A 15,296-nucleotide genomic window follows, 5' to 3' on the forward strand; every position below is an offset into this window, starting at 1 on the left:
TGTAGAAGTTATCTACATACAAATGGTGACCTTTGTTAAACAGTCGTCTACCAAGTTCCCACACAATTTTCTCGCTAACTCCAAAAGTGGGTGGACAACCAGTGGGGTCAATACTGGAATCTCAACCAGTGTGGACCCGTAAATTATAAAGATATCCTGTACTACTTTCAGACAGCATATACAATTTAATTCCATACTGTGCCCTCGTGCTAGGAATGTACTGCCTAAAAAACAAACAACCATTGAACAGGACCAAAGACTCACCCACACTTATTTCTTTGCCTGGCACATAGACCTCTGAAAACTGATCTACAAAATGATCAAGGACAGGCCTAATCTTAAAAAGGCGGTCACAATCGGGGTGATCTCCTGGCAAGGCTAAGGCATTGTCAACAAAATGCAGCATCCATTGAAGCAAATACTGATTACGAGTCATTGTTGCAGGAAATATAGCCGTTGCCATCAAGGGACTAGTAGATCAATAACTAGCCAGTGACAGCTTCCTTATCAACCCCATTGAAAAAGTCAAACCAAAGCACTTTTTCATCTCTTCCAAATTTGTGGGAATCCAATGGGTAGCCTTAGAATGAGGCCTAAGTCTGGCAGCGTTGTCCTCAAATACTGCTCACATACAAATTAGTCTGCTCAACAATCTCTTCCAAAAATACATTGTCCATAAATAACTCAAAGAAATTGACAGGCAAAATGTTTTCCATATTTACTCTACACCCTGGGAGACTAGTAAAGACAGGCAATTGTGGCTGCTGCATGTTTGGGGCAACCTAGGTGTCAGGTCTTCCAGTGGGAAGCCTTTGAGCTGCTGGCTGCTGCAGCTTTGGCACATTTATGTCCTCCTCCAAAACAGGCCCTTCATCTGTACTGAGAGTGGCCTCCTCATCAGAAGACTCCTCTTGGACAGAAGTCTCACTGTCAGAATCTCTATCTTCCTCCACTGCCTCAGTTGCAGAGTCTGTCTTATAATCACGGTCAGAAGAAGACTCAAAAAGCATGCCAACAACCTGCTGAGTGGTCACTCTGCGGCTAGCCATGATCCTTTCTAAGAAGTGTAACGTGACAAGTGCGCCAACAACAACCAGCACTGTCTAAAATTAGTAAAAATGTGTGTCTTTATCACAAAGAGTTATGTACTCAAAAACTATACCACTCACTTGCCTGAAAAAGCTAGACTCACCAGCAGCTAATCTGCACAGACACAGCAATCACCTATGATATCCCATTAAAAATAAAATAGAAAAGCATATAGACATAAGACAACACAAATATCATTGTGCACAAATCTAAGGACATTTTCACACACAAGCCTGCATTTAGTACACCACCTACAAGCATGTCATTCAAGCATGGTAACAATACTCCTTTGAAGTAAATTTACTTACCTAAATCATGCAACTACGCAAACCGCAGGAAAACCCCTGTCAAAACTAGCCACAGCAAAAGAATCAAAAGCTTTGAACTAGAACAGAAAAGAGAAATAAACTGACATAATCACAAATGCAAATACCTCGCTAGTTGAGAAACACCCCACCACCAAACAGTTAAAAATGTCCCTGGTGTCTAGTGTTCTCAGGGGCAGATGGACCTTAAAAAAAAACTAGGCCGACCGATACCCAAAATTGTTTCACCCCCATTATGGGGCGACCCTTGCCGAAGGGTCCGCTCCCCGTACAAAAACAAACAAACCGCAGAACATCCCTGGTGCCATCGTAGTTTCTACCTCCGTGGGCAGATCAGTTTAAAAAAAATGAGCCGATCTACCCTAAGGGGGGGGAGGAATGGCGTAAAATATTATGCCTCCATGGGGTAGTGGCCATTCCCAAGGGGCTGCCCCGCACAGAAAACACACAGGGGGTCATTCTGACCCCGGCGGTCAGAGACCGCCGGGGCCAGGGTCGGTGGGAGCACCGCCGACAGACCAGCGGTGCCCCGCAGGGCATTCTGACCGCGGCGGTTCGACCGCGGTCAGATGCGGGAAACCGGCGGTCTCCCGCCGGTTTCCCGCTGCCCTGCAGAATCCTCCATGGCGGCGGAGCGCGCTCCGCCACCATAGGGATTCTGACACCCCCTACCGCCATCCTGTTCCTGGCGGGTCTCCCGCCAGGAACAGGATGGCGGTAGGGGGTGCCGCGGGGCACTGCAGGGGCCCCCGTAAGAGGGCCCCACAAAGTATTTCAGTGTCTGCTATGCAGACACTGAAATACGCGACGGGTGCCACTGCACCTGTCGCACCTTCCCACTACGCCGGCTCAATTCTGAGCCGGCGTCCTCGTGGGAAGGTTGATTTGCCCTGGGCTGGCGGGCGGCCGCCCGCCAGCCCAGGGCAAATCCCAAAATACCCTCAGCGGTCTTTCAACCGCAGAGCGGTATTTTGGTGGGGGAACTTTGGCGGGCGGCCTCCGCCGCCCACCGAAGTTAGAATCACCCCCACAGTGTTTAGTGTATTCTGCCCCTTTTGGGGCAGATGGGCCAAAGAAAAGGCCAATCTGCCCCCAAGGGGCGCAGAACTTCCCAAAAGTGTTTCTCCCCCTTTGGGGGGGGGGTGACCCTTGCCCAAGAGGCCACCCCCACACCAAAAAACAAACAGCAGCACATCCCTGGTGCCATCGTGGCTTCTGCCCCCCAGATCGGCGTAAAAATAATGAGCCGATCTGGCGTAAAATATTATGCCCCCTTGGGGGCACGGCCCTTGCCCAAGGGGCCGCCCCCTGCACAAAAAACATACACACACACTCAAAGTCAATCCAGGGTGCCTAGTGGATTCTGCCCCCCTTAGGTGCAGTTGTACTAAAATGAAAAGGCTGATCCACTCCCAAGGAGGGGCAGAACTGCCTAAAAGTGTATCTCCCCCTTTATGGGCGACCCTTGCCCAAGGGGCTGACCCCCACACAAAAAAAAAAAACAGCAACACATCCCTGGTGCCATTGTGGCTTCTACCCCCCCTGGGGACAGAAACAGCCGAAAGGATTATGTCCCTGCACAAAAAAACACTCACACAGGAACACAAACATAATCCCTGGTGCCTAGTTGCCATTCCTGCTGTCCGATCACATTGCGATCGGGCAGCAGGAATGCTAAAAGAGGCATCAAGGGAAAGGAAAAACCTTTCCATTCCCCCTGATGCCTCATTCGAAGCAATCCCCCTGGCCGGAGGAGAAACTTACCTCCCCTTCTCAACAGGAGGTAAGAATGGCTAGAAGCCATTTGCTGTCAGTGCGTCGGGCAGCCTCTAATGATGTCAGCATGCAATCGTGTGCTGACATCATGAGATGGGGTCAGGGGGCGGGAGTGGAAGGGGAAGTGATTCCCCTTCCAAACCTGCCCAGGGGGGTGGGAGGGAGACCCTCAGGGGGAGGGCAAGCACTTCCCCTAAGGGCCAGGTGCAGGATGTTACGGTTACATCTTGGGCACCCAGCGGTGCTGCCCAGGACGTAACCATTGCCCAGGACGTAACCATTATGTCCTAGGCATCCGAGGGGTTAATACACTATGAATGCACCATGTGGGTTCTAGACTAATTGATTAGGTCTGATGTTCATCAAGAACATTTGATTTTGGTAAAGAAAAAAAACAGACAGACGTATTTGGCCATCAGTCTGTCATTGTGCCACACATTTTTGTTCCGCACAAGATACTGCATGAATGACATGGTACATCCGCTTCAGCAGCTGGTTCCCTTTCATATGAGTGGCAGCATTCTACTCAAGAATAATACTGTCACCCACACAGAAAAGTAGTCACTTTCAGTGCCAGACTTTTGTGGGCTGCTGTTTTACCACACACTGCTACAAGGTATTTTCCACTACTTGTGCTACATCTTAGCCCACATGCAGTTAGCAGCGTATATTTTTTGAATGGGCTTTAATCCTATAAAAAATATGACTGACCGTGTGTTCTCATGCATGCAGGTTCATGGGGAGCCATCTTTAAATGGGCTTCTAACGCATTCCAAAATGGACATCCTTACTTGCATCTGCCTGCACATGCACAGGTAGCCAACAGAATGGGCTTCTAGCTCATTCCAAGATGACAACCCCTCTGTGTGAATGCATATTTATGTGCACACATGGGTGCAAACATCTTTAAATATGTTTTTAAAGGTTTACCACAGAAACATTTGAAGTTGGCCAATTATGCATGTCCACAGATGTGCATGCTTGGATCATCATTATTTAATGTTTTTGTAATAAAGATTTATACAAACATAAAGCTGTTGGCTTTACAAATTCCTGTTTTCAATGGTTGAAGAAACAACAGGAAATTATTGATTCCTAGTTTTTATTTAGGTTCAGTAAAGGTTAGATCTTAAGTCCCATGTTTCCTGTATTCTGCCCACTCTGCTCAATATTATATGCTCAATAATATTGGATTCCTTTCAGGCTACTCAATCTTTAGAGAAAAATGTCAAGGTCAATGTGGTCAATTTTCAAGGGCAGCAAAAATGACATCATGCACCCTTTGGCTCCTAGTCCTACCCTTGGAGCTTGATCAGCCTGCTATTTTTCCGAAGAAGGGTTGATAGAGGACATAACATAAAGTAAAAAGGGATTCTAGAGGCATGCTTACTTTCAGATACTGCGGTATGGACGGAAATATTGTTGTCAAACAATCATCAAACAGAAATACCATATTCTATATATTGTTCACAAAAAAAGCAACTGATTGGAGTCGATAATAGAAAATCACCACCCAATGGGATAATATTTTTTAAATGAAATTAAGGGCACAATATTTGTGACTGATGATCTTTCTGTCTACGATATTCTGACTGTTCCTGCTCCCTACATGACCATTGAGACCATATGTGGCAAGGAAAATGTCCACAGGCATAGCTTGGTCAGTGAGAATGGAAGGGGGAGGTGTGGTCTGTTTACCAAATTTTCATGCAGCACAGCAGGCAATAATGCTGTGGTGCGTGAAATGAAGAGAGCAACTGAGCCAGCGGCGTATAAAATGTGAGGAGCCACCCCTGTAAGATATGCTGAAGGGGCACCCTCACACTCACATCAGTAGGGGCCGAGGGTGCACCCTGCAGTATGGGTAAGCCTGGGTGATCCCCACCTCATGGGGACTGCAAGGGTCCCTGTTATGCCCATGAGAACAGCGCCATATTTGCAGAGATATGGCAGTCTCCTCCCCTTCCCCTAGTGCTGACACACAATAAGGTAGCTGTGCATCATGCACACACCTCTTTGCCACAGTGCAAGGGTGTGCGAGTGAGTCTAGCATAGGATTTATACTGGAAGGGTACCCTTCAAGTACAATATATAATGCTGAGCTTAACTTTAAAACTTTTCCCATCTTGTATGTGTACTGTACAATGGTGCAAATCTGGAAAGTCAGAAAAGAAAGGAGAAACAAAGGTATTTCTCCTCGACAGTGCCTATTTGAAATGACACAAAAATGTCCAGTTGTTTAATTAAATAGGGGTTTGCATCTTGTGCCACTCATCAAATGCTGTTAAGTAATGCATAGCAGCACTATGCTCTGCTTTGCCTTACTTTCAAGTGAATTTCCAGCATGAAACAAGTTTTGTGCCGGAAAGTAATTTGGGGAAAAAAGATTTTGTGTCAATTTGTGTCATGTTTTTGACACAAACATGGCACAAAATCCTAGTAAAAGTACCCCATACAGTTAAATACATTACATGATAAGCAGGGGGCATGAGAGGGGCTTAGGGGGCAGTGGAATGGGAGAGTAATGAGGATTGGTATGGGTACTAAGTGAGGCAAAACACATTATTTTGTGAAATAACCAATATTTTTTTCATTCTTTTTCCAAACAGAGAGAGGGAGAGAGTGTGTGTGCATTTTTAGCTGTTGTGTGTAAAATGGTGAAATCCAACAGACACCTTACCATACCTGACTGAAAGCACCTGTGCCCAACTATTTATCACAAAATACATTTATTACGAGGGTGTAACACCCCAACCACTCCCCTAAGCTACGCCCCTGATTCAATGTCCGAGATATCATATAGCAAGCCTGGAGTTTCAGATTCTGTTCTTTGTTTTACATTTATGATGTCTTTATGAATTAAATCCGGTCACTCTGCCTGAGAGTTGAAGCGGCATATTTACGGAAATGTGGTGCATCACTCACGATGCGCCACTTTTCTAGTGCCCCATTGTGTCCTCCTAACGACATCATGTGTGCACCTTATTTACAATAGCATCATAATTTATGGTGCTAATGTGGGGCTTTGCTAGATTAGAGCCATACATTATGGCGTTAATGCAGGAAAGCACAGGGAGGCCGATTTTATCCAATGGGAGCGTCATCTTAACCCCTGCCTTAGACAGGCATTGGTAATGGCGCTAAAAATGGTTCTGTGAAATCCAGTAAATTTCACTGCACAATATTTATGGGCCTCCCTTCGTGGGACCTCCCACCTTGCATACATTATGCCTCGCGCAACATAACTTGGAACAAGGGTTTACAAAATGGTGCAATGCTTGTACTGCTCCACTTTGTAAATATGGCACATGGGAAATGCCACCTAAGGGTCACATTTGCGTAAAAGAAAATGACGCAAATGTGGTGCAAGATGGCGCTAGAAGCCGCATCAATGTGCCACGAAGTTTGTACATGAACTATTCTAATCATCCTTACTGTAATACGTTATTTTTCTAAGATTTTCTTCCCTGTAAACAGTATTTCGTTCTGCATTGTGTGTTGCTGTTATTTGCATGACATTACGAATGTTAACTCTGTACATTGCTTTAATGACCTTTCACACTATACAAAACTACAAAATAAAAAATAGTTTTAAGTACCTATTAAATCATTTATCTTCAGTGATTTAAGTGGTAAACTCCATCTTTAGTGGCTGAAATTTCAACTTAAGGCTCAGAAGGTACATTCTCTACCATGGGGCCAAAAAAATGAGAGCAGATCCTGTGGGAGTTTCTCAGAGTCTTGTGAGTATGTATTAGCAAAGGCCTGAAAAGCTGCATATTTTTTTACTGTTCAACCAATACAAGGCCTCTGCTGGAGGGAAGGGCGAGAATGGCCTCGAGCTAGAAAAAAAAGGCCATCAGCATGAAAGAAATGAAAATAAGGAAGGCACCTTGACATTTCTTACTTGAAAGTCTCCAACATCATGGCCTGCTCTCTGTACTCCTGAAATTGTTATGTCATTATCTCCTGTTAAAAGGATTCAAATGGCATTATTTGCATGGAAATGTGCATCCCAAAGATGTCGCCTGTGCCACAAAGTTGCATTACAATGAAGGGAATAATGACCGTGTCATGTGCACCTGACATTCCTGGTGTCATTAAATTTGAAGTCAATGTTGGTAGTTATAAACCACTCACGTCGTAGGCAAAAGCTTCACTTCTGATCTAAAATGAATATTTTAATGTGCCTACTTAAGCTGCATCACGTAGCAATAATCTGTAAAGTTCTTTACAGAAGGTAGATATTTCTAATATAGTTCGGATATAAGCAAGAGAATGATATGCTGTGGACTGTAATACTACAGTAAAATATACGTCTTAAGGCAAAAAACCCACAATGTATTTCCGGAGATCCTTTTAAATTATATGCATTTTAAAAGATGCATGAATTGTTGATATTTCAAAATCTGATGCAAAAAATAAAAATATTAATGATGGCTACTTAGTTTCATGCACGAGTTACTATGCCTTGAAATACGTGTATTTACCTTTATTTGCAAGTTTAAGGTGAGGCGTGAGATAGATTTTTGTGCATTATCATTGTGAATGTCACCAATGGATCCGCCTAAGTCTCTTCCCTTTTCATTCCTGTTTTCAATTTACCTGCAATATCAGTAACCAATTATTTTTCGTCTCATATCTCATCTCTTGATCTGCTTGGACATTGCCTGTATTCTGATGAAACTATGTGAACCCATTTGATGGATGAGGACAAGTGGTTTAATTGAAGTAATTATTTATGGAGTTAATTATGAAGAGGGTTCTGCCATTGATATTCACTGATATGTTTACCATCGGCAAATGGAGGGTAAAGTTGGAGTCAGAGATCAACTCAGTGGTATGTAGCAGTTGTTTCCTGTGGAAGTACTATTTAACTATCCAGATCTATGATCATTGGAAGGTGGTAATGACTCGAACGGCAGCCAGGATGGTGTTCTGTTCCAATTGGTGCCACATTTGACTTCTCACTATTTAACTCACCCGGTAAAGTTTATTTTCTGTGAAAGCCGGGGGTGCAGAAAAGGTGTGCTATGCTGTAGAACAAAGAAGGGAATGGTGGGAAAGGTCACACTTTTGGACCCTTTCCGTTTGCTCCTCCTATTCATACTGACTGTAAGCTCATTCGTGCTTGATGGGGATCACTTTGTCTAATGCTTGTCCCTCATTTGGCCTTTCATGACTATACTATTTTTCTTCATATACCAACAATGGAAATCCCATTGATTATAGAACATGTTCAGTGTGTCATTTGACTTACTCCACTCTCCCATCTACCCTTCCGAGTTTAGGTCCGCCATGAAAGGTGTCCAAGGAGTGCACACAAAGGTTATATTAGTCACATAATCATTTCATTTTGTGCTTTGATACAAACCAATACCTCCCTTGGTTCTGGCATAATTGCATGCATACCAGCTGGAACTACTTCAACCATCTTGGGCATTCTACAGATGGCGACCTTCCACAGTTTTTCAAATTCTTCCCCTCATCATTTAAGTTTCAAGTCAACTTCTCCATCGCTAGCAGTGTCAACAATTTATTACCTCACTCTTGGGTATTCTGTATGTCTTTAGCTTTCCACTTCTAGTCTATTCGCTGCTTCACTGCTAATATGTCTTACTGGCCACCATTCTCTAATTACCTCTGGATAATCTTTGGATCTCATTCGGCTTAAACCCAAGTATCATCATTGTTGGATCTTGCTTGCTACTGGATACCCCAGAATGTTCTTAAATGGACTTAGGATTTCATTACAAAAGATGTAATGTTAAACACTTCAACCATGTGTGCAAACCACTCCCCTTTTGGACAAATAACTGGCATAATTTCCCTCCTGAATTTCCATTCATATAAACTATTTTCATTTGGGTAATGGGCCATAGAAACGTATACCTGTGCATTTTCATTTCAAAACCAGAGGCTAGCATTGTGCATAAGTCTTTTATTACCAACACTATGCAGCAATTTAAAGTAAAATATAACCAAACACAAAATCTCAGAATTAGAATGTCACTGTAGCCTACATAACTCTCTAAACAAGAGCCATCTTCCTCTTTTATCTGCTGCTCCTTGACATACAAGTATCATGTGCATGTTGATTTGAGGTAGAACATTACTGCTAAAATATTTAATTTTACAGAGATTGGATTCAAGTGTGCATAGTGTTAACAAAACTATGTTAAGTATATAATGTTTTAATGTAATGTTTAAATGTATTACATATGTTTAGTTAATTGTGTTTGGTAAGTATAGGGTTTGTTTATAACCCAGTTAATGGGTTGTTTGTTAGTTGCAGCATACTTTTGGGAGGGAGAAGAGATTTCTTTTTTAAAATAATTATCTCTCTTTTTATTTTTGTTTGGTGGGAGGTAATGGTCAGCGCGAGCCAGAGCAATGTTTTCCTTCACTTGCGCTAAGAGAAGTAATGGCCAGCGCATAGCAGCATGAGGTTTTCCTTCACTCACACTGAGGGAACGCACACTTAGCAGGTTACGTGTCTTTGGAGAGAAAGTTTGCTCTTCAGAGGCTCTGTAGTAGACTGCTTGTGAAGTCACGTTAGGTAGCGTCACAGCTTCATGTGGCAGCCATTTCTGTAAAGGAACTCAATAGAAAACAGCATCTATGTTGCAAAAGACACAATTTTTTAATAGTATAACAAACTTTAGAAACAGTCAATTGTAAATCACCTGATGAGTTTATAGCATAGAAAAATTTTATGCGCAGATTTCATTGGATGGTATTAGAATTTATAAAAAAAATACATAAAAAAGGAACTAATACATTTACATAAATATTAAGAGAATTGTTAGTTTGTTTTAGATTGGTTCAGGTGTAGGTAAAAAAAAAACTAGTGATCAGGGTGAGACATCAGGAGGAAATGATAAAGCATCTTTAAAAAAGATGGTTCAAGATGAGGTAAAGGCCTCTGTCAAAGATGTGTTTGAGGCAGTGTTTAGAAGAAAAGAAAGATGGCGGATGTATCAGGAGATGAATGTTGGTCCTTAGTTGAGGACGAGATATAGAAAGAGAAAAATGAAGACTTAAAATATCAAACAGTATGATAGTTTTCTGTCATATGAGAGAGGTGAGCCGAGGGCCACAAGTGAGGAGGGTGTTCACCGTGGCACAAAAGTGGATGTCCATGGAGGCACCAAGGAGAATCAGGTTTTTCCTGATGATCATTACAGCTGTGACAAAGATCACTATGGTTATGATGAGTTTGTCTTAAATTATTATGATAATGATGGCTGGGATATGGACAATGTGGATGACATGTTTACTCTAGAGATGATAAGACGTCCCAGAAGTGCGGATTGGCGCCCGCTTCCACGTGTGACGGATTTCATAAAACTGTGGGTTAAGAGGCATTTAGAGAAGGAAGCTATGGATGTGATGAGAGCAGAGTGCTCTCAGCCAGTTGTTGAGGACAAAACTTGTGCTACACCTGATTTAGATCCTGACCTCATCAGTTTCTTATTTAAAATGGGACGCAACCCCAGAAAAGGTTTTGGAAAGGCACTTCAACAGTGCCAAAATAGGTTATGAGATATAATAGGACCATTGACCACAATTGTGGACATGGCTGAGGAGGCAAGGATGAAATCAGTTCTGGTGGACACTGATTTATTACATGGATGGTTGCAGAGAGCAAGTTGTTTTTAGGGAGTGCCAGTGCTGCATTAACAGCAGAAAGGCGGAAAGTAATCTTGATGAGGGCAAAATCTTAGATTAGGGGATTTTGCACGGAAAGAACCAATAGAGGACCCCGAAGGGTTTTTGTCTTGCAAAGGCTTGGTGAAAGGAGTGGGTAAACATGTATCCACCGTCACAAGTTTGGATAAGGCTCAGTACTCGCTGAGGAGAGTGTTTAGGAGCTGTGTTTTTTATCGGGTTGGGTGAGAGGACGTTTCCATGGCCAATTTTTCACAAGATTCCACTATAAATCACAAGTTTGAAGCAGCTTCAGAGGATTCCAATCCACAACTGGGTTTTATCCTTAGTGAGGAAAAACAGGCAGAACTCGCCAAGCTGGCGGAAGAGTGCAGTTTACACAAGGATCTCAGGGTAAGTATGAAGGCAGATTTAGTTTTTTCCCCAGGAAAGGTAGAAAGAAGGTTAAGTTTATATGTAAACAATTTGAATCTATTGTGTCTCACTGCTCCGTGGGTAATACTTACGGAGCAGGGAGACACAATAGAGTTTGGGGAGAAACCAGTATAGTTAAAAGAGCCAAGACTGATGGTTTTCCGGAAAGACTTACAATGTTTAGTTTTAAACGAGGTACAGGAAATGTTACATAAACGAGCTATAAAGACTTCTGGAAGAGGAACAGACTTTTGTAAGTACAATATTTTTGGTCAAAAAGAAGGACAAGTGGTGGCGGCCCGGGATAAATTTGAGAGAACTGAATTAGTACTTGGTTTACCAACATTTCAAGATGGAAGGTATCCAACTATTAAGGGACATTTGCAGAGAAACGGTTGGTTAGTAAAATTGGACTTCAAAGATGCATATTTTACAATACCTATGGTGAAGGAGAGTCACAAGTTTCTTCAATTCAGGGTGTTAGGAGTCCTGCATCAGTTTACTTGTTTCCTTTTGGAAAGACATCGGCACCTTCATGCTTTACAAAGGTGTTGAGACCGGTCGCAGCATTTCTCAGGGAAAGAGGAATTTGGATGACAATGTATCTAGATGATTTTTTTATAATGTCTCAGAGCAAGGAGGAGATGATACAGCAACTACATTTGGTAACAATTCTGTTGCAATCTCTAGGTTTTTTGATCAACAGGGAGAAATTTGTATTAAAATATATTCAGGTTTTGGAATTTTTAGAATTTCAGGTGAATACAGTGGTTGAAACACTGAGTTTACCAGAGAACAAGGTGGTAAAGATAAAGACAGAATTAAGAAGGATTCTGAAAAATTCTATAACTCTGAGAGCTTTAGTGAGAGTGATAGGTTTGTTTTAATCTTCAATTCATGCAGTTTTTCCCAGACGCCTGCATTACAGGGCCTTGCAGAGATTAAAGGCAGAAGGATTGAGGAAAGGATTATGGTACTGGGACCATACTCATTATTCAGAGGAAGCTTGGGAGGAATTGATATGGTGGTTAGACAATTTCGATACCTGGAATGGCCACTCAATTTCTGGAGTATGCCCAAATTTTCTGCTGGAAACAGCCTCAAACCTTTTGGATGGGGGGCTTGTCAGGGGAATCAGGAGACTAGTGGCAGATGGTCTTTGGCAGGAGAGTTCAGAATATATAAATGGATTGGAGATGAGAGCAGGTCTTTTTACATTACAAAGTTTGGGAAACATTTTGAAAAATTACAATATTTTACTGAAGATGGACAAAGTTTCAGCAGTTCAGTAAATAAACCAACTAGGAGAAAGCAACTCAAAAAATTGGACTCAAATTGCAAAGCAGATTTGGAGGTTTTATCTAGAACAGACTATATAGTGACAAACTCAGTATTTTCCAGGTCTAGACAATATTACAGCCGATTAGAATTCAAGATATGTCAGGAATTACAGCAATTGGAAGTTGGATGCTCATATTTTCTAGTGAATACAACAATTATGTGGTCCCTTAGACATGGATTTATATGCTTCAAGGTTGACTTTCTAGATATCTCGTTATTGCAGTTGGAGACCAGATCCTCAGGCAGAGGAGATGGATCCTTTTCAGCAGGATTGGAAGGTACTATGGGAGTATGCTTTTTCTGCATTTGCATGATACAGAGGGTATTGTTGATGGTCAGGAAGCAGAGATGTCAAGTAGTTCTGGTGACTCCTTGTTGGACAGCTCAACATTGGTTTCCAGGTTTGTTGGAGTTAGTGGTGGAGGAACCATTTTTATTCAAGATTCAATGGAGGTTCTGTTAGGACCAGAAAAGAGTTGCATCCCTTGGTCATGGAAGGGGCATTGAGCCTTCTTGTTTTGAAGATATCAAGGGAGGAGATGAATTTGCAGGACTTTCGCAACAGGCTCGGGAAGTATTCAGAGAGTCTTGGACACCAGGCACCTGAAAGCTATTTGTTGGGGAATGGAAGCAATGGGTGAGTTGGTGCATGGAAAGGATTTGGATCCCGTGGTGGCATCTGCCATAGGGCTTTCAAATTTGTTTCCTTGTTATTTGAAAAAGGTTTGAGTTATAGGACTATAAATTGTTACAGGTCTACTATTGCAGCAGGTCATGCTCTGGTAGGAGGTTGTTGAATAGGGAGAGATACTGTGAAAGGGATTAAGTTACAGAGACCTTCTAGGTTCAAGTACATATGTGTGTGGGATGTGAATTTTATTTTTCAGTTGAAAGTTGTACAGGGAATAAGTACTTATCTTTGTGACAGTTGTCTTGTAAGGTGGCAACTTTGTTGTGTTAAAATTCTTTCAAGAGGGTTTCAGATGTGAAAGCTTTGAAGATAGGTAATCAGTTTTATATTCCAGATAGAGTTTTTTTAGATTACAAGACAAACAAAGAATATGATTTATTCTGTTTTTTACCCAAAATTTGACGAACATCCTAAATTATGTGCGGTTAGATGTTTGAAGGAATACAAGTAGAATGATGAGTACAGAAAAGATGGAGTAAGTCAGCTGTTGATTTCTTATGTTTGGCCTTACAATCCAGTAAATTCAGCAGCTATAGTTCATTGGGTGAGGAGCTGTATGCTTGAAGCAGGAGTGGATATGCAGACATTTAGTGCACATTCAATAAGAGGTGCCATGGAAAACAAAGTTTTCACGTCAAGTGGATGTTTGGAAGAGATTTTAAAGGTAGCAGACTGGTCTAACGGGAATGTGTTTGCAAAGTTTTATTTAAAACTTATGGAACATGTTTAATATGTGGTTTTGACACAGCTTTAAATATGCATAATGCTAGCCTTCAGTTTTGACATGTAATGTAGATTCTTCAAGTTTGTGAAGAGAGAATCTGGATTTCATTAAAGACACGGAGACTAGCCTTATCCCTCCATCCCTCGCTCCCTCCCTCGCAGGGAAGATAAGTGTGAGGGAGGGAATGGGCAAAACTGTGTTATAATTGATAAAAAAGGTGTGATTTGTTCGTTGTGAGTAAATTTTAAGAACAGTATATAGATTTTCCTGTGGTGTTTTTTCAGATGCATATTAGAAGAAAAGAAGAATTTGTGGTGATGTTTTTGATTGCTTACAAGATGATTCAAGATATGGGATTGGAGCAGCTTAAAAGAGGAAGATGGCTGCTGTTTAGAGAGTTATATAGGATACAGTGACATTCTAATTCTGGAATATTGTATATGGTTATGTTTTCCTTTAAAGTGCTGTAAGGTGTCGGAAATAAAAGACTAATACATAATGCTAGCCTCCATGTCTTTAACGAAATCCAGATTCTCTCTTCACAAACTTGGAGAATCTACATTCTCTAGTTTGAATGCCCCCGCACAGCAAAAGAATATCACTCTACAACCTCTGCCTTTGAGGAAGAGACATATCCTTACTCAAAAAGCATTGCCATCTTTTCATGTATGCCCTTTCAGCGTCTCGACCTGTGTCCCTAAGTTTCACATAAGTGTTAGATATCAGAGTTTTCATTGTGGTGTCGGTAGCAAAGAGATTTTTTTCAAGTGGTGAGTTTCCTAAGTGCTGCAAGTTTATTCTCCGGTACCAAGACCAAGTGGCACAATTGAAAGTAGTGAAGACCTAGACTGTCTGAATGTGAATATATGAATTCATTTTAGCAATAGGGCCTGTTTAAGGGTGAACAGAAACTGTGTTTTCTCGTGGTTTAACCTTGCACCTAAAACTGGGCTTTTGCTTGTGATAACTGCAAGCGCAAATCAGAAAACTTTAAGAAATCCAACCTGCACATTGGGCGCATATGTTGTTAGAAACCATCAGTGACATTTTTGTTCCATTATAAAAATTGAACAAGAAGCTCAACACCCATCGCAAGCGTTTGAGGAATGAAGATTTTGCTTTTAGTGTTTGCACCCGATTCCAAGTTAATCTATTGATGCATAATTTTGTGAGGGTTCAAGCATCAATATTGAGTTATGGTAGGAACACTATTACAACGGGACAAGAATTAATATTTGGCAAATCTGACCTCCACTTGCAACAC

This window comes from Pleurodeles waltl, chromosome 9 (genome assembly GCF_031143425.1).
Source record: "Pleurodeles waltl isolate 20211129_DDA chromosome 9, aPleWal1.hap1.20221129, whole genome shotgun sequence".
Taxonomy (NCBI): Eukaryota; Metazoa; Chordata; class Amphibia; order Caudata; family Salamandridae; genus Pleurodeles; species Pleurodeles waltl.